At 42.8% G+C, this 26,459-nt stretch overlaps 1 protein-coding gene across 7 annotated transcripts in view; it reads right to left on the reverse strand.

Annotated features, from left to right (window-relative positions):
- Window positions 1-26,459, reverse strand: part of DLGAP2 (DLG associated protein 2) — a 401,938-nt gene that overhangs the window by 267,422 nt on the left and 108,057 nt on the right. The window lies entirely within an intron of this gene.

A 26,459-nucleotide genomic window follows, 5' to 3' on the forward strand; every position in this document is an offset into this window, starting at 1 on the left:
ACCCACCCATGTAAAGTATTTCCAGTAACAGAATGGGGATGGGAGCAAGAAAAAACTCTTTCAGTTTTGTAACATTTTCAGCTTTTTATAATGATGACCCCTGGACTAATTTGTCTGAAATTTCACATGCTTAATAGATAAAGGAACTTTTTCAGTTTTTAAATTGACAGCCCACAAAAAAATGGGGAGGGGAGCAGCTTCTATCCTTACTCTCTCCAAAATGGTGGGCTTTGTTCTTGTGGGCAAACCACTGTGTGTGTGTGTGTGTGTGTGTGTGTGTGTGTGTGTGTGTGTGTAATTTGCATGCTTTGGATTTAACAGATCGGAGTTGTACTTGAATAACGAATCAAACTCTAATGACACAGAGCAGCTCTGAAACAGATAGTACTGCTACTAAAAGATACAAAGTGAATTTTGTTGTTGTTGTGTACCCTTAGTGTTTAGAATACATCCTGAAATGCCCTGTGTGCTGTGTCACCAACATTAGTGTTTCATTCATAGAAACAAGCATTAAAAAAACCCTAAGCAGACAAAAGCATAGTACAATGTCCTTTGTTTAACCAATTATTTCTTCTAAATCTTGCACTATTGGTTTGTGTCTCCAACACATTTCAGCTGACTGTTGAAAGTTACAACATCCACACTTATTAGAGCCCAAATATTTCAAAAGAGCATTTCTGGTGCCAAAAACTATCTATATGAAGAGGTTTGTGCTGTGAAATCTTCAAAGGCAAGATATCAGCAAATGTTGTTTTGTGATGAGAGGTTCTTGCTGCCTCTTCCCTCCATGGTGCGCTCTCCCCCCAACCCGCCGCCCCCCAATTACTACTACTCTTTCTTGATAGGAAAGCAAATCCTATCAAGCAAATCTAGTCAATAACAATCTTTGGTAAGACTGACAGAGAGGGAGATGCTAGATCAATAGAATATACCCATGCTGCTCTTCAAGCATCAGCTTCAATGAACTTGAAAGTTCTTTGTTTGGATCAGTTGGCAGCGGGATGAGGGAGGGGAGAAGTCCAGGTTACCCAATATTTGCAATGAGTGCATGACAAGGACAATTTATGCCTTTGAAAAAAAATGCCTCCAAAATTCTCCTTTAACCAAAGTCCAATTTACCTGCTCTTGTTTCTTCAGAGGCCCTGCTCATTCATCCACACTGGTAAGACTAATTAGGCTGGCAGGCATGAGAAACAGAGCCTTCTTGATAGTGGCCCCATGGCTCCTTTACAACTGACCCACACATGGTCCTTACAAAGTTGTCTTTAAAAGCTTAAGTATTCTGAGCTGCAGTCTCCTAACAATACTGGTGGGTTCGAGACCCCGAACTGTCTTAATGTGCTCAATGTAAATCTCTGTGGGAGTTTTTATGTAGTTTATTTTTTTTTTATTGCATGCACCCCATGGAGGCATCTTGATGGGGTGGTCAGAGGCTGGGTGGGGAGGAAAGGGGCAAGAGTGCACAATTGGATCCTGGGGAGGGGCAAAGCAGACTGAGAGCCAGTGTGGTGTAGTGGTTAAGAGCGGTGGACTCGTAATCTGGTGAACCAGGTTCGTGTCTCCGCTCCTCCACATGCAGCTGCTGGCTGACCTTGGGCTAGTCACACTTCTCTGAAGTCTCTCAGCCCCACTCACCTCACAGAGTGTTTGTTGTGGGGGAGGAAGGGAAAGACGAATGTTAGCCACTTTGAAACTCCTTAGGGTAGTGATAAAGCGGGATATCAAATCCAAAATCATCATCATCTTCTTCTTCTTCTTCTTCTTCTTCTTCTTCTTCTTCTTCTTCTTCTTCTGGGAGGTGCAAAGTGGATCCTTAAGAGAAGCTAAACCTGTTCTCAGGAGAGAGTCGCACCTTAGTTTGACGGGATGCCCCAAATGCTGTGGTAGAACCACCTGACTTGACTCCAGCAAAGCCTTCTGCCAGTGAAGCACTCTCTGAGACTAGATTGGAGAGTTGTGTTAACTGTGTCAACTCCCCTTCTGTTGCCAAGGTTACAGCAATGCACCCTATATCCAGATGGACTTTTCAAAACCGAATTCTGCAAATACCATTGATGCTGGCAAAAAGAAACGTTCTAGGAAATGCTGTTGAAGGGGGCTGCTGGCCAGTTAAGCATTTCTGCAACAATCTTAGACACTGGAGCAAAGCCACAGTGACCTTTTCTTTGTAGCAGCATGTTGCAAAACGATTCCCACCCTCAAACCCCCCCCCCCCCGTTTCCTCAAGCCTCAGACGTTCAGCTGAGCAGTGCTAAAATGCATGTATCAAATCGTCCATATCAAAATTGGCACTCTGAAATATGCTGGAATTTTAACACGTAAAGACATATTGTGTGCTTCGGGAGCATTTTAAATAAACTCTTGTGACAAATGTTTTCTACATTTTTGTTTCTTACTTCTGCTTGATGAACGTGCATCTGTTAGCGCTTCTTGTTATTGTTCTTTTTACTGTAATAAATCAGATTGTGCTGCACTTGCTCCCCCTTTCCTACTCTCTTAATGTACATATGCATGCCTTGGATAGCTTCTCTTCTCACTCTTAGTAATTCCCTGCCAGAGGGGCAGCGTGTCCTGTTTCATCACCTGAGGTGAAATGGGAAGCACTGTCTTGTCCTGCCCTGCCACTGCTGCCACCAGAGTCACTTCTCTGCCCGCCCTGCTACCTCCACCACTGGCATTGGTGCCAATTCCAGGCGAGATCTTGCCTGCACTGGGTGAGATCTTGCTCAACTTGCATGAGATCTTGCACACATTTCGGACCTGGTGCTGGCACCACTTCTGCAGTGAAGGCGGTGGGTTGCCAACAGAGCTGACACCTTGGGGGCTCAGTCTGCCTACTGTCAAAACAACCCCTGCCCTGCCATTAAAAAAGAAGACAAGGTTCTACTTGTTAGGTGTAAGGCTTCTTATCTCCCTTGGCTACCCACAGTCTTCAGTGGCGCGTAGAGTGGCAGCACTGGGGGGCCGGGTCATTGACCACCCCAATATCCAGTTCAGCAAGGTGGCCCTCTACCAAGAGGATGGCGTGCATCTTTCCGATGAGGGAAATGATGTTTGGTTGGCTGACATATCTTCTGGGATTAGGGATTGGTTGCAGGTCTGAGGGTATTGGCGGCGAGCTTTTGCTCGAGTGGTGGTTAGGCATTGGTATTGTTATGTAGATGAAGGGTAGTCTGATAAAGGATTCCGGCGGGCGTGGCCCTGCTGAAGCCTATGGAGGTGTGGGCCTAAGGCACGCCCCCGAGCGGTGACCCCGGGGGAGATCCTAGTTGATGTGCATCAGCAGGGCTCTCCCTACTGGTGGTTAACCCTTCCCGGACTTCAAGCAGAAGGGCTGAAGCCGGATAGTTAGTTAGGACCAATGCCCAAGCCAATACCGCTCATCACCTGTAACCAATAAAGTTGTGGCCATATTTAGCCCATTAACCTTAAATAATTGTGTCACATGTCTTTATTTCCACTGGGGAGGGGGGAGGGAACTCGTGACGCAACACAGTTTCAACATTTTCTTCAGTCCATTGTAGAAATGATCCTCCACACATCCCACTTAGTTTCACACACACCTTTATGCAGTGCTATTTTCCTAGAAAGAAAAATAGAGTCAGAACCCACCACGAACGCTAAGAGCACATTCTTGGCTCCACAACAGATCACAGGACATTCCTCAGCCGTAGTCCTGTAAAACACTGTGACCCACATCCGTAGAGGAGAGCAGGCTTAGCAGAGTTCAGAGAAACACGCGGTTGTGTCGTAAACGTAGCATCAGAGTCTTTATTTACAGGAAAATAAACAAAAGCATCACGACAAGCTGTAAGCTGTGTCTTCTCACACAGACAGTCTCTCAGAAGAGAGTGAGAGAACAAAGAGTGGAAGTTCTCACAAACTTACTTCCGTTCCCATACTCACAATAGGACAGAAAAGTAAACACAGGATCATATGATCCAGCAGTGGAGAATGAAATACTCTTATAAAGGCAGTGGTGCCCACCTGACAGGTGCCAGGCCTGAGTTCTGGTGAGTTCCAGTTGAAAGAAGCCCTGTCTTTATGACACTTTGCTGAAGACTGTTATTAGCACTTAGTGCCGTGAAGTCCCCATCTCCCTCTTTATCATTGTTGATATCATTGTTTTAAGAAAAAAGGTGCCAGTACTCACCATAAAGTTGTTACAGTAAGTGCCAAACTTTTAACCTTTCTTAGGGCAGGGGGTGCCAGTACTGCATACTCTTGAGTACCCCGGGGGGGGGGAGTACTGGTCCCACCCCCTTTTGTGGTTAAGAGAATAACTCTGCTTATGTTATGCTTGACTGCAGTTACAGGCTTTTCCCTCACCTCTTTTTCATTTCAATGTGATTTATAAAATACTTATTTCTGTTTCAAGCCAAATTCCTATTCTGTTGATGTCAATATACTTTCCTTACATCTCCAAAGCCTTAAAAAAAAAATGCTCAAAATTTCCACCCCCACAAATTCTCTTTTACAATCTTTATGAATGATTTTTAGTGCCAGAAAACTAAATTTAAATTGAATATTACTCTTTCTTTCTTTTTTCATTTTCTAAGTTGTTAGCTCTTGCTTTTCTTCATTTTAGACACTGCTCTCAACAGCTTTCTCTCTCTCGCAGGAGTTTTATCTGTGTCTTTCTGTACTTTTCCTTGATTTCCAAACAATTTAAAACTATTGCTGGCCTGCACATTTGCAAATCCTGCATTTGGCGTATTTGACAGTGTCTTATTTTCTTACAGTTCTTCTTTTCTTAGCTGTGTAACGTTCTCCTATTTATAACTTTTATAATTTTGCTCTCTTTACCTATTTCTCTAAGCAATTACTTATTTTTCCTTGGCTTGCAGACTTTTGCCAGTCTTGAATCGGCAGCTGCACCCCACCCCACCCCTGCTCTCAGGCAATGGCCTGTGTTTTTCAGTCTATTGCCCTCCCTCCTCCACAATGTCAACCATGGTTGATAACTATGCTTGAGACAATTTTACAATTAGCGGAAAAAGAGTATGCTTAGCTAGCTACCCCATTTCTCTAATTTCTACCAGCTTTCTCTGTTAAGGAGCCTTTGTGGCAAACACAATTCATTAACAGGTTCAACGCTATCACTTGTGGATTGATTTGGCACAATTGATTTTTTTTTAAAAATCACACTACATGTGTTAATCAGCTTATCGATGCCAGGTTGTCTGTGTTATCAACACAACTGTTCTTGTGAATGTCCGCTGTTAACAATGCAATTATCACCATCTGTACTTTTATACATTTCCTTACCTTCTGAGCACTCTGTTTAGAATTCCCTCCCTTCCCCAACCAGATATCTGAAACTCAGGATAACATAAAAAAAATCCTTCCAGTAGCACCTTTAAGACCAACTAAGTTGCTAAAGGTGCTACTGGAAGGATTTTTTTTATTTTGACTATGGCAGACCAACACGGCTACCTATCTGTATCAGGATAACATGTAAGACATAAGATGAAGTGGACTATAGTCCACATAAACTTGGGCCATAATAATTGCCTTTAAGGTACCACAAAGCTCTTTGTTGTTTTTGCTGCAAGAGGTTAACATGGTTACGCTTTCAGAAACAAAAGTGGTGTCCTTCAACTACAGGACAAAATAATGCCTTAACAGCAAACATGATTCCAAGATAATTAAGAATCTGCGTCTATTTTGCTTCCCAGTCCCAGTCCAGATGAAATTCCTTTGCTTGCTATTTTTCTGGGGGCCGGGGAGAAGAATTCTCATTTGATTAAGTAGAAGCTTTCCTCTCCCACACAAACAACAGAGATGGTCCCACCACAATAGGAAGCAAAGGGTTAAAGTTACCCTGCTCCCTAAACTGGGGTCCCAATTCAAATTGGGGGCCCTGGGCAGAATGTTTGTGAAAGAATCCCACACATAAGGGGAAATCATATGGTCAATATAATGTGTAGTTGGGCCCCTCAAAAAACTGAACCACAAATCAAGACATCCCCAGTTTAAATGTTGTCTATGCCATGAACTCATGAGGTCGTCAGTGGCAATCAGTACAGCAAGAGCCCTGTATCAACAGTCTGGGAAATAATAAGGCTGATCTAATTTACAGGGTGGTTATAAAAACTACAGTATATTTGGTGCATCTGAATGCCATAAAGCAAAGTTTCCCAAACTGTGGTCTGCAGACCACCAGTGGTTTGCAAGCTTCATTCCGGTGGTGTTCAGGAAGTCTATGGCTTCATGGTTGAAGATGGGATATAGAACATCCATCATAGTAAATATTCATGTTGACTTTTATCTTTATTGGCTCTTTTGCTTCAATTCTATAGAACTCAAATCATAATATGAGGTACGTGAGAAATAAAAGAAGCAATTACAAGACAATTAAACATTGTGCAGTATCTAGCACAGCACATTGCAACGGCTACAACAGGAAGAAACATTATTAAGTGAGCCACCAAGACCCTCAACAATTTTTAATGTGTGTGTGGGAAAGAGTTGGGGAACAACTGCTGTAAAGCATGCTATGAATGGTGAGTCTCATTATTTATATTTGAAAGCACACAGTGAAGGTGCCCCAGAAGCCACCAATACCAATCTGTGCACAAAAGCTGAAGACAGTTAGCAGCCCAGCAGCATCTCCTCCCCACTCTCAAATACTGGCTCGCAGTATTGTATGCCATAGATGTTAGGTGGGGGGAGAACATAAGAGTACATTTCCAAAAATCAAAATACGCCTGCTGGTAGCAGTAAACATTTTCTTTGGAAACGCACACATACTGAATGCAAATAAATTGTTTTCCGCTGGAAGATGAAACGAAAGCTGAGCTATTAGAATGTTCATTGACACAGAAAGTCAATGGAATCCAATGGCAACCTTTCGATCAACTTTGGTTAGCACTTCAACGGATGGGCACATGGTAACTGAGCGAGTCTTCAAATGCAAAAGGGCATCTGGAGGGTTCTGACAGCCATAACTAGCAATGAGATTCCCACTTTATTGGGTTGTATGCTTAACAGAAATGTACTTAAGAACTGGGGGATGATGACACCGTTCATTTAGAAGTACTGGTAATTTTCAAGTGGCTACATATTGGCACAGCAACGGATATGCAGCTTGATTTACTGGAAGGTTGGTAGGTGGAGGGCTGCCTGGTTGTTGGCTTTCCTACACCTTTCGGTGGCTTCTGATGGAATACTCTGTAGTATCCTTCTGGAGCAACTCTTGAGTGGTTGAAGTTAAGGAACCTGGTGTTTCTGCTTCTATCTGCAAGACTGCTCCTACTAAGCAGCACTTATGCATGGCCCCACAGAACTAGCGCTGTGGGGGACCTCAGGATGCGATCTTGCCTCTCGTGGTGTGCACAATGTCAGCAGTGCACAGACGTCCCCCGGCAATGAAAGTAATGGGGTAGATAAGGGCCATCAAACTGCGACTGAGGACCCACAATGTGTTGCTGGTAGGTGGTTCCTGCATCTGGCAATTGACAAGATGGTGTGTTGTGGATGGTGTTGCACTCCTCTACAAAAGGGGCAGATTATTTCTATTCCATTACAATGTTCACAAACGTGAAGAACAAGTGTGTGTGTGTGTGTGTGTGTGTGTGTGTGTCAGTTTGAGCTGAGCAGTGATGCCACAGAATGAGAATTTATCCCTTATAGTGCAGCGTATTCTCAATCAAAGTTGCCCTCCAAGAGTTGCTGTTTGCAGACAGAAGAAGAAATAGGCGGATCATACACTTATGCATGCATGCATTCATACATACAAACACATGAAAGCAACCCAGTGAGAGGAATGTGTGTCTTTCTTTTAAAAATATATTCATATTCATACTATTATTACTTATTATTATTAATCACATTCTCATTCTGCCCCTGCTTTTGAATATTGGGAAAATTCACACAAAACTTGCACGCATCCATTTGAAGTTTTGGATTATTTATCTCTGCAACAGCATCGTGCTTCACAGACCTGCACTGTACTCAGTGGGAGAACCAGCCCATCATACACCTGCAGCCATCCAGCAATTATGGAGTCAGCTCCCTCCCCCATAGAGCTTTTGTAAATTCAAAATGTGAAGTGCCTTGAAACCTTCTTAGGATTTGACTTCTTTGTGCAAGTTTTTTGTTCCCACCCACTCCCTTATTCTTTTTGCGACTTGTTCCACTGATATCCTATTACTTCTCCAAAACTGAGCTGGCTAGATGGGGTCTAGATGATGGTGGTGCAAAACTACCTTTTCCCCTTGCCATGGTTCAAGAATATCCTTCCTTCCTTCCTTCCTTCCTTCCTTCCTTCCTTCCTTCCTTCCCTTCTTCCTCATAACAGTGAAATTCAACTGGACCAAAGGCTGTATGTGAATTTAGTTACTCCATTGACTTCAAGTCCAGGATGGACAGAAGCCGCAATCAGGAATTAATGAAGGAATCTGCATGCGTTCCCACCCCTGCAGCCAACCTCCCCAATTACAGCTGTACAGTTATCAAACTACCAAGAATAGCATTAACAGAAAAGTCACCGCCAACTCTCTTCAGAAAGAATCAATACACAATCAATTTGGATGAGCTCAAATACTTATTATAATGTTCTTCCAAGACTTTTGTGGTAACAAAGCCTTTCTGGAAACAAACGTTCTGACATTGATTAAGGCTTCTTGATCCCAATTTTTAATGAGTTATAAAGCAAATCAAGTTGGTAAGTTTACCGCAGAAACAATAACTTCAAGGCAAGTGCTAGTTCTATCGATTACTGAAAAGCATTTTACACTAGTTAAAAGAACACAATGGATAGTGCAAGGGAGGAGGGACTTTTTTTTTTTAAGAATAAGGATATATGAATCAAAGAGTCAGGCAGACTGTGAAAACGAGCAGATTGACACAGCTTGGTACAACCATTATGCCCACGTTCTGGTAATGCTTGCTAGTCAAATCTTGGCAAGTAAAAAATGCAAGCATATGTTCTCCTCTTAAATTTAATTGTTTGTATGCTTCCCATTAACCCACCTTTGAGATTGGCCTTCGAGATAAGGAGCTGGTTGTCTCACATGAAAAATTTCTACAAAGCCAGTAACTGCTGCCCACAAAAGAATTGCATCCTATGTGGTCATCAAATTGAGGTCAATGTTATTTCCTATTGCCCGATTAAGCATACAAGATAAAAACTGGTACTGGGCAAAGATACATTCACATTAAGCTGGCGGCCAGCTTATGCCGGTATATCCCTGATGTTATGCTGGCTTGGGTCCCCAGTAGTGCTGTATCTCTGAGATGTCTGCCAATTGCTAAAGCTCTCATGCCATTGGCAGAGGAGCATAGAATGTACCCTCAAACACCATCGACCATTATCAGCAAAAGAGGAATGGGTTAAACCACAGAGCCTAGGACTTGCCGATCAGAAGGTCGGCGGATCGAATCCCTGCTACGGGGTGAGCTCCCATTGCTTGGTCCCTGCTCCTGCCAACCTAGCAGTTCGAAAGCACAAAGTGCAAGTAGATAAATAGGTACCGCTCCAGCGGGAAGGTAAACTGCGTTTCTGTGCGCTGCTCTGGTTCGCCAGAAGCGGCTTAGTCATGCTGGCCACATGACCCGGAAGCTGTACGCCGGCTCCCTCGGCCAATAAAGCGAGATGAGCACCGCAACCCCAGAGTCGGCCACGACTGGACCTAATGGTCAGGGGTCCCTTTACCTTTACTTAAAATATGCCACTGGTGCAGGCCCTGCAGGCACAGGAAATGTAAGTTAACTTGTAATCAATCTCGGCTTGAATTATGAAAATATTAAAGCTCGTTGTATCCAAGTCAGGGCTCATAACTCATTTCAGAATTGCAAACCTACTGAAATCAGGAGTGGCTAGCACAGTGGGTTGGTGTTACAGAACTGCCTTCCCAACATCAGCGTCACTGAGGCTTACCTTCAGTGGTCCAGAGCTGTAGTGAGGATAGGGATGCAAGGTGCACTGGTGGGGACTGCCAGCTTGGCCCTGCTGGTGTACCTGCACGGCCCCATCTGGCCCTGCCTCACACCATCCAGGTAAGTGGCAATGAATCAGGAGTTGGAAGGGTTGCTCTGTGGCACTGCTGCAGGGCACTGGCTGCTCGTGATTGGATTTGACTTCCATGCAGACTAATGTCACATGTCAACAACATCACTAGTCTCTAGGGATGGAGGAATCTGTGGGTTTCGGATTTCTCAGTTTCCCCTTTTTCCCAGTCTCAAATTTAGTTCTCTACATTTCTGCAGCTATTTGTGGTGTGTATGTGGGTCGGTTTTACTTATTTTTTTAATGTCATAAAAATTATTTAGCATTTCAGCTTGAATTTATACTAATAAACATTTTTCACAAACAGTTTTGACTAATGTAGACATTTTTTGCAAGCAATCTTACCTAATATAACTTGAAGCCTGCTGTCAAATGTGTACTTTTAGCACTACTGAACAACAGATACCTGTTCTATGTCTGAAACTTATCTCATTCCATAGCCCTCTCAGCACTTAGCTAGCAATCTCAGATTAATTAACTTTTGTTTCCAGGATCCGGCCACATGCTAGAATGGGGTTAGACTGTGAATTTAGTTGTGATTTTAAATATTCATTATACACCAACTGAATTTCTATTGTCTTGTTTTCCATAATCTCCTTCACTGCATTCATCTAGGTTCTTCTCCATTCAGTATATTTCCATTTATGTCTTGTCATTTCATTTTAACTTTTCAGCAAAAGGAAAGGAAAGAAAGTCTTTCCAGTTGATCACCTCGCTTCTTAAGCAGAGTGATAGCAAGGAAGTGATGGGATGAGAATTCTTCAGGTCTGTTTGCAAAGGCTCTGCATTCCCAAACGCAGTTCCTGCACTAAAGAAACACTAGAGCAGTCCCTGAAGAAAATTAGGTGATACTATCAGAACTGTCAGTACACAATGAATTTTTACAAAACAACGAACAAATAAACCTTCACACATTTGTCATCTGAAGAGGCTGTGCATGGCGAAAGGGACTGTAGGGTTGCACATCATTTGCCCGCCTCCACAAAGTCATGCAGCTCCTCCAACCCCTGCCACAACTCAGAAAACACCAGTCTTTTTGCACCCATTGACACATTTGCAAACTGAATACATTGTCACAGGCACCCCACACCCTGCAACCAAGCACACACCACAAGCTATCTTACTGGGTACAATAGGATGCTTCTTTCAAACATATTTTCAGCACTGTGGATGCTGTGAAGGCCTCTGTGGGTGCATGGGTGCCCCAGGGCACCACGTTGGTGACCTGCCTCTCATAATTTCATCAGCAAGGAGTCTTCTCTCTGTACAGAGGTTCCTTGTGCAATGTAGAACTCCAGAAACAGACCTGGTTCCCCACCCCAAAAGTCAGTGCTTTTTTTCTTAAAAAAAATGTTTAGGGGTACTCTCATTTTGACTCAAGAAAATCGCCATTTTATAGTTCAAATGGGGGAAAATAAATACAGTAAAGGCCACTATCAGGGGTAGCAGCGGAACTGATGATTCACCGTGCCATTCAACAGAACTAACGATTCACCGCGCTAGAGAAGAAACTAAACATTTTAAATGTTTAGTTTCTTCTCCTGTTAGATTCACAAAATGTTTTGGGGTGTGCGTACCCCTGCATCCTCCCAGAAAAAAAGCACTGCCAAAAGTTATGCCTATCAGAATGGCAGGGGAGGAGCTAAACTCACAGCTGCTATCAGCATGATTATCCTCTACATATGAGCAATGTGTGCAGAAGACTATGATCTTTTCACATTTCTTAAAATTCAAGAAAGAACGCCTTCCCTTCACAAATACCCCCTGCTTTTTGTTCCACATTTGAACACAAACCAGCCAAAGCTAGATGATATACCTGTACCACAGACAGTTGCGGTGAAAGGGCATGTTCTTCAGATTCTCGCATGTTTTTATCAGGGCACTGTTTAAGATTTCAAAATGTTGCTTATATTATTTACTCAGTCAATGAGGTGGTGGTGGTAGGAAGCCACAGGAAGCCACTGTGTTATATTTGTAGCATGCTGTAATTTTTCATGTTAAGCTCGGTCTGTTCCCATGGATACATAAAATGAATCCTTATAGGATTCTCTAACTTCAGATTTATATGTTTAATGAATTGTTTCCAGAGACGGTACCCCTTGAATTTCACTGCCTTTTGTCCCCTCTGTTTACAATTTCATGTGTGTATGCATGCAGCTGTCAGTTGAAGATAGCTTCGTTCAGCCGATGGCCTCCTTCCATAAAACCTTAAGCCACAGTAAATCTATTTGTCTGTGAGATGCCACAGGATTTTACTTATTTATTTTTAAAGAGGTTTTCTCCTTATGTACTAAAGTTATCAACAATTTGGGGCCATGGACTCGCTGTGGTTTAAAACACCTACACTAAAGATGCCCTTTTCACATCCGGGATCTGTCACGGCAAAGGTATTTCTATCGAAACCATTTAACTGTTCGTATTATTGCTTCAAAGTTGTTTTCATTATGGAAACGCTAACAGCGCTGGAATGAAATTCATGTCACAATAAAGCCACTTTCAACTACATGGGATTGGCCTGAAAGCAAGCAATAAAACCAACAAGCACAGCCAAATCCAAAGAAGCAGGGACATAATTCAAACCGCAGATGGTACCAAAGATTGAGGCTGCCATTCTGCACCACTCTCGTGGAAAACTAGTGAAAGCAACAGCACTTCGTTGGTACTACACATAGGGCTCTCAGTGCAGCTTTGTGTGTGGCTGCATACATCTACCAGTCGATTGAGAAGGGCAGCAATGTCAGCTCTGCATGTCCCCTGTTGGGGAAAGAAGAAACATCTGGATGCAACCCTTTCTCTTCCCCCTCCCCAGATGTGCACTGAGATCAAAGCTAGCAGCACTGACCTTGACTTGTACAGCATTCCCTTTCCCGAATACAGACTCCTCAATGGCCACTCAGATTGCTTAAATAAAGGAAGGTTTTTAAAACATTATTTTACACTGCTTAAATAAGGGAGTGTGTGTGTATATGTGTGTGTGTATATATTCAAATCATATTCTCCCAGGGAGCATATGATTCTTAGGCAATATGGCCAAGAAAATGGGAGAGACACTATAAACAGCATTGTCCTCAAACAATATCCCACTACATCTTATCCCAAAGGAACTAAAGACAGTGTTTCACTGATGTGGGAGAAAGTAAATACGCTTGCTGGAGCACTGTTCAAGTCCTCTCTCCCAGTTTTGGTGATCAAAGTGTCAGGGATCTTATTTGTTTATTTAACAGATTTATAGATCACTTCACAGCAAGAAGCCAATCAAAGCAGGTTACAAGATCAAAGCAGGGAAAAAGCAAAAACACCCAACTTCTAAAAGTAATAAAATCATTTCTACAAAACTAAAATAAAACTAAAACCCAATAAAACTGCTTCTTGCAAATTCTAGAAAAAACATAAATTCACATCTGGAAATGTGAAATTAATGTTAGTAAATGAAATGCGCTTCTCTTTTTGTATGTGTCCCAGATTAAAATGTGCTACAGGATGCTTGGTTCTGGAGCTGGCTGGTTTGGAGAATGTGGCAAAATATTAACTCAGGAGGATTTAATGTTTTTGTTTCACTATTTTAAAACAATCTATAAACTGCTTAATATATAATATCTAAGCAGTGGTCAGAAGTATATACACACAGACATAGGATAAAACAAAATTACAAAGCATAATAAAAATCATTCATTGTAGTTTGTATCAGCTGCAAATTAAAGCCAGCAATTCAGCTGAGCTTTTAACTGGCATCTAAAGCACAGAATAGGAGATTCCTGTCTAATCATCAAGAGGGCACCATAATGTTGGTTCAACCATACTGAAGGCCCAGATTGGGTGGCACTGCCAACCAGGCCTCATCAGCTGAACACAGGGTCCAGCTAGGGATATATAAGGGACAAGGTGGTCTCTACCTGGTCTTGAATTGTTTATGGCTTTATAAACACCTTTATAAATACCTTAAAGTCAACTCAGTAGAACATAAGCAGCAAGCACAATTCTCTCAACACCTGTTGCCTACTGCTGCATTTTCCACTAGCTGCAACTTCAGAACTAACCTTAAGGGGAGCCCAGCTATCTAACTGGGGTCTTTCTGAGGCTACCTGCTACTTCCAGGTACATCAAGAGAACTTCTGCTGCACTTACACACCGGAAGAGAAACAGCACATGGAGTGTGGCTCATGCAAACACATATCACAACATTTCGGTGAGATTAGGATGTCATATAAAACAATCACAAACTTTTAACTTAAATGCACACACAAACATCTGAGACTGACGCACTAAATGCAAAATGAATGGCACCTGATGACCTTCTCCTTTTTAATCATGTTTTTGAGTGGTTTTCCAAAAGTGCATTATCCATCTGGACGCACCACTGGCCAACATTTAAGGCTTTGTGGAGTACCTGTTGGACAGCTGGGTCCCTCTTGGGGAAGTAATCTCACAACTAGACTGGCCTTTTCTATTATCCTTCCAAGACCACTGTCCACCACATAGCTAAAACCAGGAAGGGAAAGGGTGAGCAATTGTACTGCCTTAATTGGACCAAATACCTATATCAAATAAAACTGTTACGAGAAATACGACCAGATTGCTTCCACAAAATATAACAGGAAGCCTTCAGTGGTGGATAACAAGGAACTAGCAATCTGTATATGTAGCCACTTAGTGACTTCTAGGAGACATGTTGATTCTGGTGTGTTTCATAGCTGCCCTTCATTGACAGGGTAGTGATGGCAGCACTCAAGCTGTTCTCCTGAGCATCCCAACCCCCAGGCATTCCCCTGGGTTGGATACTTCTTTGTTCCACATGACCAGCCCTGGACTCACTAAGCTGGCCTCATACCCTCATGATGCCCAACCAACAATGTTGAGTATGATTTAACAGTCCAGTTACCTTCTGTACTTGGAATCTGGGGAGAGGGGGGCATTTTGTCCTTCACCTCAGGTAGCAAAATGTATTGGGCTATTCCTGAACACTCCTGGCTTGAAACTGTCTCCCCTTTCAAAGCCCCTGCTTCCCACCATGTATTCCTCCTTTGGATTTCTGTCTCCTGTCATTGCCTAAGGTCTCTTAGCAAGTACTGTAGTAGCTGTCCAGTCCAACCAAGGTTTCCACTGTCTTTGCTCAGCTACAGGGAAAAGCAGTAGCAGTCAAAAAGTAGATGTTTGGTGTCCAAAGCAGGAAGGATTGAGTGCTGGCTCCAGCACTTTTTCAGGGTGACAAACAATCACAATCACCTAAATCACAACTTTCAGGCTTCAAGAGAGTTCTACTTGCCCTTGATAGGCTGTGAGGACCTTTACATTTCTCAGATGATCCTCTCTTCTCCCAGGAGTGCATGATTCATAGAAAACATGGGCAAGAGAATAATAGACAGAAATAGGCTAAAGAATCTATGCATACACTTTCCAAAGACAGATATTCTATTTAATAGATGTGCAAAGTACTTTGCTTTCAAAATGTAAACAATTAGGCTAGACTCTGCTATGTCCTATTCATTTAAAGGTAAAGGACCACTGACAGTTAAGGCTAGTCGCAGATGACTCTGGGGTTGTACCGCTCATCTCGCTTTACAGGCCGAGGGAGCCGGTGTTTGTCTGCAGACAGTTTTTTCCGGGTCATGTGGCCAGCATGACTAAGCCGCTCCCTCTTGCGCAATGGAACGCCAAAACCAGAAAAGCGCATGGAAACGCCGTTTACCTTCCTGCCACAGCGGTACTTATTTATCTATTTGCACTTTTTGGTGTGCTTTTGAACAGCTAGGTTGGCAGGAGCTGGAACTGAGCAACGAGAGCTCACCCTGTCGCGGGGATTCGAACCGCCAACCTTCTGATCGGCAAACCCAAGAGGCTCAGTGGTTTAGACCACAGCGCCACCCGCGTCCTTATTCATTTGCTGGAGCACAATTCTCACATAGGCATTATTGCTACCTTAAGCAATTTGCTTGTTATACTTAATGATAAACAGTATACTGTATCCAATTGCTCCTTCTATTTTTCTGCATATGATACAAAAAACATCTCAAGGGAGCTTCTGCCAGGTGCACAAGTGCAGTTTCAGCATTTCCAAGCCCTGCAAAGTACCTCAGGCCACACCACTCCTCAATGATTTACATCATGGAGAAAATGGCATGCCAGAGGCCAAGCTCACCTGTCCTTTCCTGGGACGTTTCCCACGCTTGTGTTTATGTGTTGCAATGACTAGTGAAGACTACAGGAAGCTACCAACTGAGCATTCCTGAAGAACGTACCTGGTAAAATGCACTGCTAAAATGCTAGCAGCACAGCCAGATTGTGCGGCATGTCATGCCACCAAGCTCAGAAATCTGCTCTTCAGATGTAATTGCTTCTGCACAGATTAAGGAATAATATGGGTAGTGGGCTGCCCCCATGATGCATCCCTCCTCTCTTTAACAATGGGTACATCATCTTCATGAGACAACTAATCTCATGACAGCAAACACACAGCTGTAAATATTTAAACCAAAGTTTTATTTATTTTTTTAACTCCATGTTTAATAGACAGCTGCTTCTTAGCCCCCTGGAAGCAGTCAGGACTTGTGGAACACCACAAACAGTTCTGCAGGCCTATGGAGGCTTTGGGTTTTCAGAGAGCAGCCCTTCCCCCCATTCGGTACAGCAGAGTTTCCCAAACTTGGGTCACCTGCTGTTTTGGGACTACAACTCCCATCATCCCTAGCTAGCAGGACCAGTGGTTAGGAATGATGGGAACTGTAGTCCAAAAGCATCTTTTGAACCACTTTTGAAAAGGAGAACAGTTTCAAATGGTGGTCTCCTGCTCAAAATGAGGGGGGGAGTCATACATCCCATGTATGTATTCCTCAAGTCCTTCGTCAAGTGTCTAAAGTAAAGGTAAAGGGACCCCTGACCATTAGGTCCAGTCATGACCGACTCTGGGGTTGCGGCGCTCATCTTGCTTTATTGGCCGAGGGAGCCAGCGTACAGCTTCCGGGTCATGTGGCCAGCATGACTAAGCCGCTTCTGGCAAACCAGAGCAGCGCACAGAAACGCCGTTTACCTTCCCACCGGAGCGGTACTTATTTATCTACTTGCGCTTTGATGTACTTTCGAACTGCTAGGTTGGCAGAAGCAGGGACCGAGCAACGGGAGCTCACCCCATCACAAGGATTTGAACCGCCAACCTTCTGATCAGCAAGCCCTAGGCTCTGTGGTTTAACCCACAGCGCTACCCGCGTCCTGCTTCGTCAAGTGTCTAGTGTACCTCTAAAACTGTACCTCTCATACCAGCTGCTGGAAGCCATTGGAGGAGAGAGTGCTCTTGTGTTCCAATCCTGATTGCTGGTTTCCCACAGGCATCTGGTTGGCCACTGTGAGAACACAATGCTGGAAAAATGGGCCATTAGCCTGATCCAGCAATTCTTAACTGATCCACATGATCCTTTTCTCAGATGTGAAGTGAAACAATATCAGCGCAAAACACTGAAATCTCTAACAGTTCTCAATCGAAAGCAAGATATGTGGTTCCTGGAAGGCCTTCCACATGAGTGTCACTTGTGAAATATTTCAGCTGAAATGATTAAGGGAGCTATTGTCTAATTAGCCTACCCAATTAGCAACCAACTGATCCCCTCCTTCCTATTTTTAATGGCATTTAGTCATGAAATGTTCACTTCAGCTGCCTTATGGATGTTCTGAACAAATGCGAAGGGATTCAAGAGGAAATGGCAAAATTGACTTTAAAGGATATATACTGCTGTCAGAGGCAGAAAAATAGATGGGGAAAGGTAGAGAAAAATAAATTCTTTAATATTCTCATTTTCATTTTAGATGCCATTTCTGTCATCAGTGTGCAACATAAATCAGACATAAATGTTCTTAATGTCACAGAACCAACAAATAAACCACGAATTAACATGGCCAAAAAACCTAACCCTAACATACCCAAAATGCTTGTAGGAATGTTGCTGTACAACCCAATGCTTTGCAAGTAACCAAACATGGCCACTTTTGATGCTTTCCTGCTATATATGCTCCTCTTTGCTCTTGCTAAGGTCCCCATGAAAATGGAAATAACATGTCTGCCACAATTTGTTAGATTGATTGGCTCTCAAAAACTTTCAACCAACTTGCGTTCTAAAGCAGAAAGCCTAGAAGCATAAATGGACAAGCATAAATCTCTCATCATACGTAGAAAGCTGAGCCAGGTCACTGGTCCATGTACTCTTCAAATGCCTTTCCCAGCCTTGACACCTGAGATCCTTTAGCTGAAACTGCCAGGATTAGAATTTGGGATCTTTTGCATGTCAACACTGTGCTGCGCCAGTGAGATATGACTCTCCTCTTTCTAAAGGTATCTGAGTACACCCCGTTAAAGGCAGCTTCCCAGGGACTGCTGTGTCAATTCCCCTACTCACAGTATGGCTCCTTTGAGAACCACAGATTTTGCTTGAGCTCTCCTCCAGCTGTACAGCAGAATCCACAGAGGCTACCCAGTGGGAAGCAATGCTGTTTCATGCAGCATTAGTGCCTGATCTGGTTTATGCAACCAAATGCACAGATTCAGCGAAGGGGCTATGCAAAAAGACAACTCTTTCTCTGATCAGTTATCCCACAATAGGCCAGAGACCTAGACTTACTGAGCCACAGAAATGCTGAATGTGTGTAATGATCCTAAAAATCTGCATTTCTTGACACTGGAGATCTGCTGAATATTGTTCCCTGCACTGTCTGCCAGAATGGAAGAATATTATCATTCTAGATATGTGTTTTGCCTCAAAAAATAAAAATAAAAACCCATCATTCTGACTATTCATGCTACAGAATATTTATTCTGGAATGTTACTGACTGCAAGCTATTGAAATGCACTGGAAAAACGAAGAATTAATAAAACATTGCCCTGCAGTATCTGTTTTGTAGGGAGGGGTATTGAAAATGACTATGGTTCTTTTAAAAAGCCCAAGAACTATGCATTTCTGGTGACCATTTGCATTAGTTCAAATGCATCTGTGTTGTGTCTTCATAAGGACAGCACACTAGAAAAGTAAAAAGCAGAGTACAAACCTATGGCCTGTAGTAGTTAATGTCCGGCTTCCACATGAAGTAAACGCAATCTGCTGTTATTTACAGAAGGGAATAGGGTTACCAGATTTTGATTTTGTCTTTAAAAAAATAAAAATAAAATAAAAATGGGTAGCTGGGACTAGGAGGCACAGAACCAGAGTCAGGTCAAGAAGCAGTTAGAAAGTGCTTAGCAAACAGCAGAACACATTTTGCAAAACTCATTTTGTTTGTTCCTGGGACTGGTGAGCATGGGTAGATTTGAGTCCATGCTCATTTTGTAAAGTGTAGTGAAAGAGGTATCCAGGGAGCTGGGCATAATAGCAATGGCCATAACCCTCCCTATCAAGTTGGCTCAGCAGAGCTTGGGAGAGGCGGTATCTACAAGGGACGTTGAGAGCATTTGGGCACTCACATAAGCAAGCACCCTTGCTCAAATGCTTGCAAGCAGGATCAAGGCTTTTCTCAGTTAGGTGAACTGCCATTGTTTCCCTTTGCCTCTCCTTCAAAGCCCAGAAATTTCCTTTTCAGTAACAGAAAGGTGGTGCGTCTCTCAGGCACATAGCATGGCATCTTTGCCCTTGTGATGTCAGCTGTCAATGGGACATTCTGGGGCATATAGTTTCAGAATCATTTCCCAGCAGGAAAAGATGCTCTGCTGGGGGCCTGGGAATTCATGCCTCTGCCATCTCCCCCCTGTCCCTAAGGTAAATTTCTGGGCCTTGGGGCAGGGGAGTGGCAATAGGTGGAGATAACCACTTGTGTGTGCCTTTGAGCTTTTGTGGCTTTCTATGAAAACACTCACAAAGTTCTTGAGTTTTTGAAGCCTTATATTGGAACCTTCCCAAAGGCTCAATCCCTTTCAAGGTGAGTGGCAGGATTCCTGGAATGCACCTGATAAAGCACATGTGTGCACCTTGCTTACTCTATATGTGAATATCATAGACTTCATGTCTCCAGCTTATAAGAGCATAAGAAGGGTTTGCTGGATCAGACGCAAGGCCTATTTAGTCCAGCATCCTGTTCTCACAGTGGCCAACCAGAATCCTCTAGACAGCCAACAAGCAAGACCTGAATAATAATTATAATAATAATAATAATAATAATAATAATAATAATAATAATTTTATTTATACCCCACCCATCTGGCTGGGTTTCCCCAGCAACTCTGTGTGGCTTACAACACATAAAAAAATTGTAAAACATTAGACGTTAAAAATTTCCTGCTACAGGGTTGCCTTCAGATGTCTTCTAAAAGCCAGACAGTTGTTTATTTCCTTGACATCTGATGGGAGGGTGTTCCATGGGGCGGGCGCCACTACCGAGAAGGCCCTCTGCCTTGTTCCCTGAAGCCTCACTTCTTGCAGTGAGGGAACTGCCAGAAGGCCCTTGGAGCTGGATCTCAGTATCTGGGCTGAACAATGAGGGTGGAGACGCTCCTTCAGGTATACTGGGCTGAGGCTGTTTAGGGCTTTAAAGGTCAGTACTAACACTTTGAATTGTGCTTGTAAACATACTGGGAGCCAATGTAGGTCTTGTATGGTCTTGGCAGCCACTGCCAGTCACAAGTCTAGCTGCCGCATTCTGGATTAGTTGTAGTTTGCAGGTCACCTCCAAAGGTCGCCCCACGTACAGCGCACTGCATTAGTCCAAACGGGAGATAACTAGAACATGTACTGCTCTGATGAGACAGTCTGCGGGCAGGTAGTGTCTCAGCCTGAGTACCAGATGGAGCTGGTAGACAGCTGCCCTGGATACAGAACTGACCTGTGCTTCCATGGACAGGTCAGCAGCACGCTCCCCATTTGTGAATCCCAGCAACTGATAGTAAGAGGCATCTTGCCTCTGACAGTGGAGGATCGTAGTGGCTTGTGGTCACTGATAACCTTATCCTCCATGAGTCTGCCTTTTCATTTTTAAAGACATCCAAGTTGGCAGCCATCAATGCCTCTCATGGCAGTGAATTTCATAGTTTTAACTATGCACTGTGTGAACAAGTACCTTCTTTTGTCTGTCCTAAATCTTCGCCGAAGAATTGATGCTTTTGAATTATGGTGCTGGAGGAGACTCTTGAGAGTCCCATGGACTGCAAGAAGATCAAACCTATCCATTCTTAAGGAAATCAGCCCTGAGTGCTCACTGAAAGGACAGATCCTGAAGCTAAGGTTCCAATACTTTGGCCACCTCATGAGAAGAGAAGACTCCCTGGAAAAAACCCTGATGTTGGGAAAGATGGAGGGCACAAGAAGAAGGGGATGACAGAGGATGAGATGGTTGGACAGTGTTCTCGAAGCTACAAACACGAGTCTGACCAAACTGCGGGAAGCAGTGGAAGACAGGAGTGCCTGACGTGCTCTGGTCCATGGGGTCACGAAGAGTCAGACACGACTAAACGACTAAACAACAACAACAACAAATCTTCTAGCTTCCAGCTTCCCTGGATGGCCCTGGGTTCTAGTATTTTGAGAGAGAGAGAAAGAGAGAGAGAGAGAGAGAGAGAGAGAGAGAACGAACTCTCTGGCACCCTTCGCCATACCAAGCATAATCTTACACAGCTCTTATCAGGTTTCCTCTTACTGAGTTTTCTTCCAAACCAAAAAGGCCTGAATGCTGCAATTTCACCTCATAGGGGATTTATTTGAAGCCCTTGATCATCTTGGGCAGGGAGGCGTTGAGGCGACTAGAACTAAACACAGTATTGCAATCATGCCTACAACATAGATTTGCATAACAGCATTATGTTATTGGCAGTTTTATTTTTAGTCCCTTTGCCTATAATTCCTATCAATGAATTCATTTAAAAAAAACAACTACCGCAGTGTGTTGACATCCTCACTGAGTTATGCACCATGATCCTAAGGTCTTGCTCCTAGTCAGTCACTGCCAGTTCAGAACCTATTAAAGTTGATGTGAAACTGGGATTCCCCACAGAGAAACTTACGGTCTTCAAATAAAAACATCTTGAATGTCCCAGGCCACAGAGAAGTTAGGCTGGCCTCAACTAGAGCCAGGGCTTTTTTGGCCATGGCTCCGATCTGGTGGAACACTCTGTCACAAGAGACCAGGGCCCTGCGGGACTTGACATCTTTCTGCAGGGCCTGCAAGACAGAGCTGTTCCACCAGGCCTTTGGCCAGGGCACAGCCTGACTCCCTCCCTCGGCAATCTTCGTGGAGCTCTGGCCCAATGGTTGCCAGTGGCTTGAATTAATTAATTTTATAATGAATGATTTTAGAGTGTTGTTTGTGGTGTACTTTTGTACTGTTTTATTGTTGTTAGCCGCCCTGAGCCCGGCTTCGGCTGGGGAGGGCGGGATATAAATAAAATTTATTATTATTATTATTATTATTATTATTATTATTATTATTTTGCTCCCGTGCTCATCGCTTTGCACTTGTTCACACTGAAACTGCATTTGCCATTTTACAGCTTTTACCCAAGTTTGGAGGAACCATTTTGGAGCTTTGGGTAATTCATTTTTTTTGCTTTAATCACCATGAACAATTGGGTATCGTTAGCAAATTTAGAGACCTCACTACTCACCCCTAGCTCTGTATCATTTATGAGCAAGTTTAAAAAACACAGGTTCCAATACCAATCCTTGGAGGAACTCCACTTCAGACCCCTCTCCCTCCCCTGCAATAATTGCTTAACAAAAGCCAACTAGAAATAATTTGAATATGAATGTTTTTGTATTTTGATGGCTATTCCCAGAATGCTCTGTAACTATCATGCAGTTAGAAGATTTTTGAAATAATAATTAAAAAATTGAACATTAGCTTACCCCCCAATAAATCTAATGCTATATAGGCAGCACAATCATACTGAGGTCAAGGAAGAGAGAGCTGCCACTTTGTAAGCCCTGCTGGCCTCTCACCTGGTGGCTTTTTACATTTCTTCCCCATGTTCCCTTACCACATTTTTTAAAAAAAATCGCTCCAGAATGCTCCCAGAATGCTCCTTTTTTTCTTACTGCCCACACAGCAACCGCGTTGCAACTTTCCACTGCCCACCCTTTGGGGCCTTGCAGTTACAGGTGCTGGAATACAGTGGACTTTCCAATCTGTAGATAGAGGCGGAGATCAGCTGCAGTGATGCTCCCATATTTATTTATTTTATTAGATTATTATTATTTTTTACCTACCCTTCAACATAAGTACAGATGTAAGAAGGCAGCTGTTTGCCACATTAGCGCTGTTTCTGTTCCACTGCAGTTTGGTTTCCATCAAATACTACCCTATCTGTTTTGCTCTTTGATATTTAATGCAAGTCACATAACCTGGATATGTATTCATGCAACTTTCATAACTTACATTCATGTTTCCTGCATGTTTAGCGGAAACAGTAACATCTAGGACGGAATCTAAAGGAGGAGGAGGAGGAGGAGGAGAGTATCCCGCCTTTCACTCCCCTTAAGGAGTCTCAAAGTGGCTAACTTTCTTCTTTCCCTTCCTCCCCCACAACAAACACTCTGTGAGGTGAGTGAGGCTGAGAGACTTCAGAGAGAAGTGTGACTAGCCCAAGGTCACCCAGCAGCTGCATGTGGAGGAGCGGAGACGCGAACCCGGTTCTCCAGATTACGAGTCCACCACTCTTAATCACTACACCACGCTGGCTCTCAGGGGTAGCCTAGTGCATTTCGGCACCTGAGATGTTATGCTCTGATGCTACCTGCCCCCCACAATGTTGCCAAACTCTGTAAGGGGTGTCTTTGCATCAGCTCTTTTCTTCAGGAGAAGCCGCTACAAAGCCCTGCCACACTGTTGGTGGGGTGGGGTGAGGAAAATCCTTTCTGGATCCTTTCCCTTCAGGAGAAACCAGTGCAAAGCCCCACCACTGGGCAGGAGCCTCAAGCAGCACCTCTTTAATATTTCACACTGGCGAAGTAATTACAGTTCGCTGAAGTCTGTATTTCCATGCACACTTACTTGATAATAAATCCTAATAAACTCAAGGGGACTTCACTGGGGCATCAGTGAGACCTCTGGATGAGCACGCAAAAGCTCGAGCTGCATGATGCATAGCTACACTCCTCATATGAGGACCCAAATCTTCCTACAACTCAGTTTCTGTGCACCAACTTGTACATTCTCAAGCACAAAATGTAAATTACGAAACAGCTTTGCACTATGCATGGGTATCTCATGCCATTTTATTGTTTCTCTTTCACAAACCATATCCAAGAGAATGCATGGGTGCACTAAGTTGTCATCTTTAGCTATAATTTTATTAAACGGCAAAGATACAATTACCTATATGCTTTCAAAATTAACCACTGAGAAATAATAATATTTCAAAAAAAAAAAATCTATCATACTTCCTTTTAAAAACACGATTTATCTGTCTGAACCTCTATTTCCTGCAATAAATTTCCCAGTGTTATATTAACTTCTGGGTGACTTGCATTATTTGAATAGGCTATATTATTTCCACTCTGCATCAAGCATAAAACGTTATTTGAGGTGCATATGAAGCTGCCTTATATATCATGTGAGTCTATTCGCCTTTCCAGCTTAGTACTGTCTACACTGACTTGCAGTGACTCTCCAGGGCTGCAGACTTTCCTAGCCCTACCTAGAGAGGAAGTGAATTGAGACTGATGCCTTTTGCTGATGCTCTGCTACTGAGCTACGGCCCTTTCCCTTTTTAAAGTGCATATTAAATACCAGCATCTGTTTTGCCACTGTTGAACAGAAGGCAAAGTACTCCGTTTCCAGCACCATGCTACTAACATGGTTGCAGCCATTAGTAGGTTGCATAGATGGGAAGAATAGAACAACAGCCTTAAAATATGCAGACCCAAGCACACCTAAGCTCACTGAAGTCAGTGGTCTTAAGCACACCTAACCTATATGAGAGCAGGCTACCAAAGAACATGGTTTTGATTGTTCAGTGAAATCTTAACTCTCCCAGTGGCTTCTTCATTCTCAAGATACCAAGAGTAATTATTCTGGCCAGAACCAATTATTATCCCAATTTGTCTCCAGCTTAATCAAACTGGAGTCAAACCTAATTTCACAAGTCCCAATTCATAAACTAGTTTTTAAATCTGAAATTTTCACTGAAAATTGTATTTGGTGAAATTGTGAAACATTTAATATGGAAAAGTATTAAATCTTCAATTTTCCTTCAAGTTCCTTCCTGTTCTAAAACAGCCTGAAAATTTATTGATATGTTACCAGTTTTTATTTGTAGATTATTCCAACTAAATAAGCCTATATTGGCACATGAATGAAATAATCAGTGTTTTATAATGGTTTCAAAAAGTGAAATAAAAATGTCTATAGAGTTAGCATTCTTGTATTCTGATGTCTCCTATATTAAGTTTGTACTCCCTGCAATGTTAAATCAACAGCCTTCCTAAAGTGTTTGACTTTAATTGGAATAGACCATTTAATTGTTGGCAGTTGTCTGACAGGGGGAATGTCTGAAATTTTTCTCTGAAATCTAAATTATGCAAATCAGGTTATAGTTAAAATTCAATCAGCCAGAGTACATAAAAAGCTGCATGTCACAATTAGTGCGGAGTAACATGTAAGGAACTAAATGGCTTGCTGAAATTGTACCCTTTGTACCGATGAATTATCTCTAGAAATAAGCTTCAATACACAGGAACAAACTTCCCAGTTTCTTTTATGTTCAGAAATAACTTGTCCAAGTATATTAGGGAGACTTGCTGCATGTATGTTCCTTAAATAAATATTTCAAACCAGTTTTGCTTGGAAAGTAAAAGATGCAATGCCCCACAGCACATGTCAGCTTAATGTACTGATGAGCAAAAGTAATTTCCTTCGCCTTCCAGTATTTCAATAAAGAATACACTGCAAAATGAGGTGCTCGCAGGTGTTAACTGCGCACATATGTAGATGCGCTGCAAACTACTTACAGTCAGCTATTCACAGATTAACCATTTTGCCTGTATTCTTCTGCATGCTAGATGATCTTATCTGATCACTTGTTGCTGAACAAAGAACATACAGGCTGCATCACATGAAGATAAAATAGAATGTTTTTGTGGATTAAAGGTATGGTTACAAAATGCTGGTCCTAGACCTCCCTTAAAACTTAGCATAAACTTATATATTGAAAGGCATGTTAACAACAAAGTGCAAGGGGGCAGCCATTCAGTGGTTGTGCCACCCTGGAGAAATGAGACAGGTAAAAAAAATAAAAATGATTTGGATGGTTTTACAACTATAATAGTAGTTCACCGAGAGTCTACAAGAACTGTTTGACAAACCTTTATTTATTTGTGTGTCATTGCCTAGACTCACTTACCCTTGAAAATCACATTGCACGGAAAATGCAGGCATCTAAACCGGCCCCACATACAATGTGCATTTCAAGCCTTCCAGGCACCAACAGAGAGTTGTTGCAAAGTTGCCCATTCCAGTAAAGACGATCATAGGTGAACCTTAGTAAAG

Source organism: Podarcis pityusensis, assembly GCF_964106645.2.
Source record: "Podarcis pityusensis genome assembly, chromosome: 3".
NCBI lineage: Eukaryota > Metazoa > Chordata > Lepidosauria > Squamata > Lacertidae > Podarcis > Podarcis pityusensis.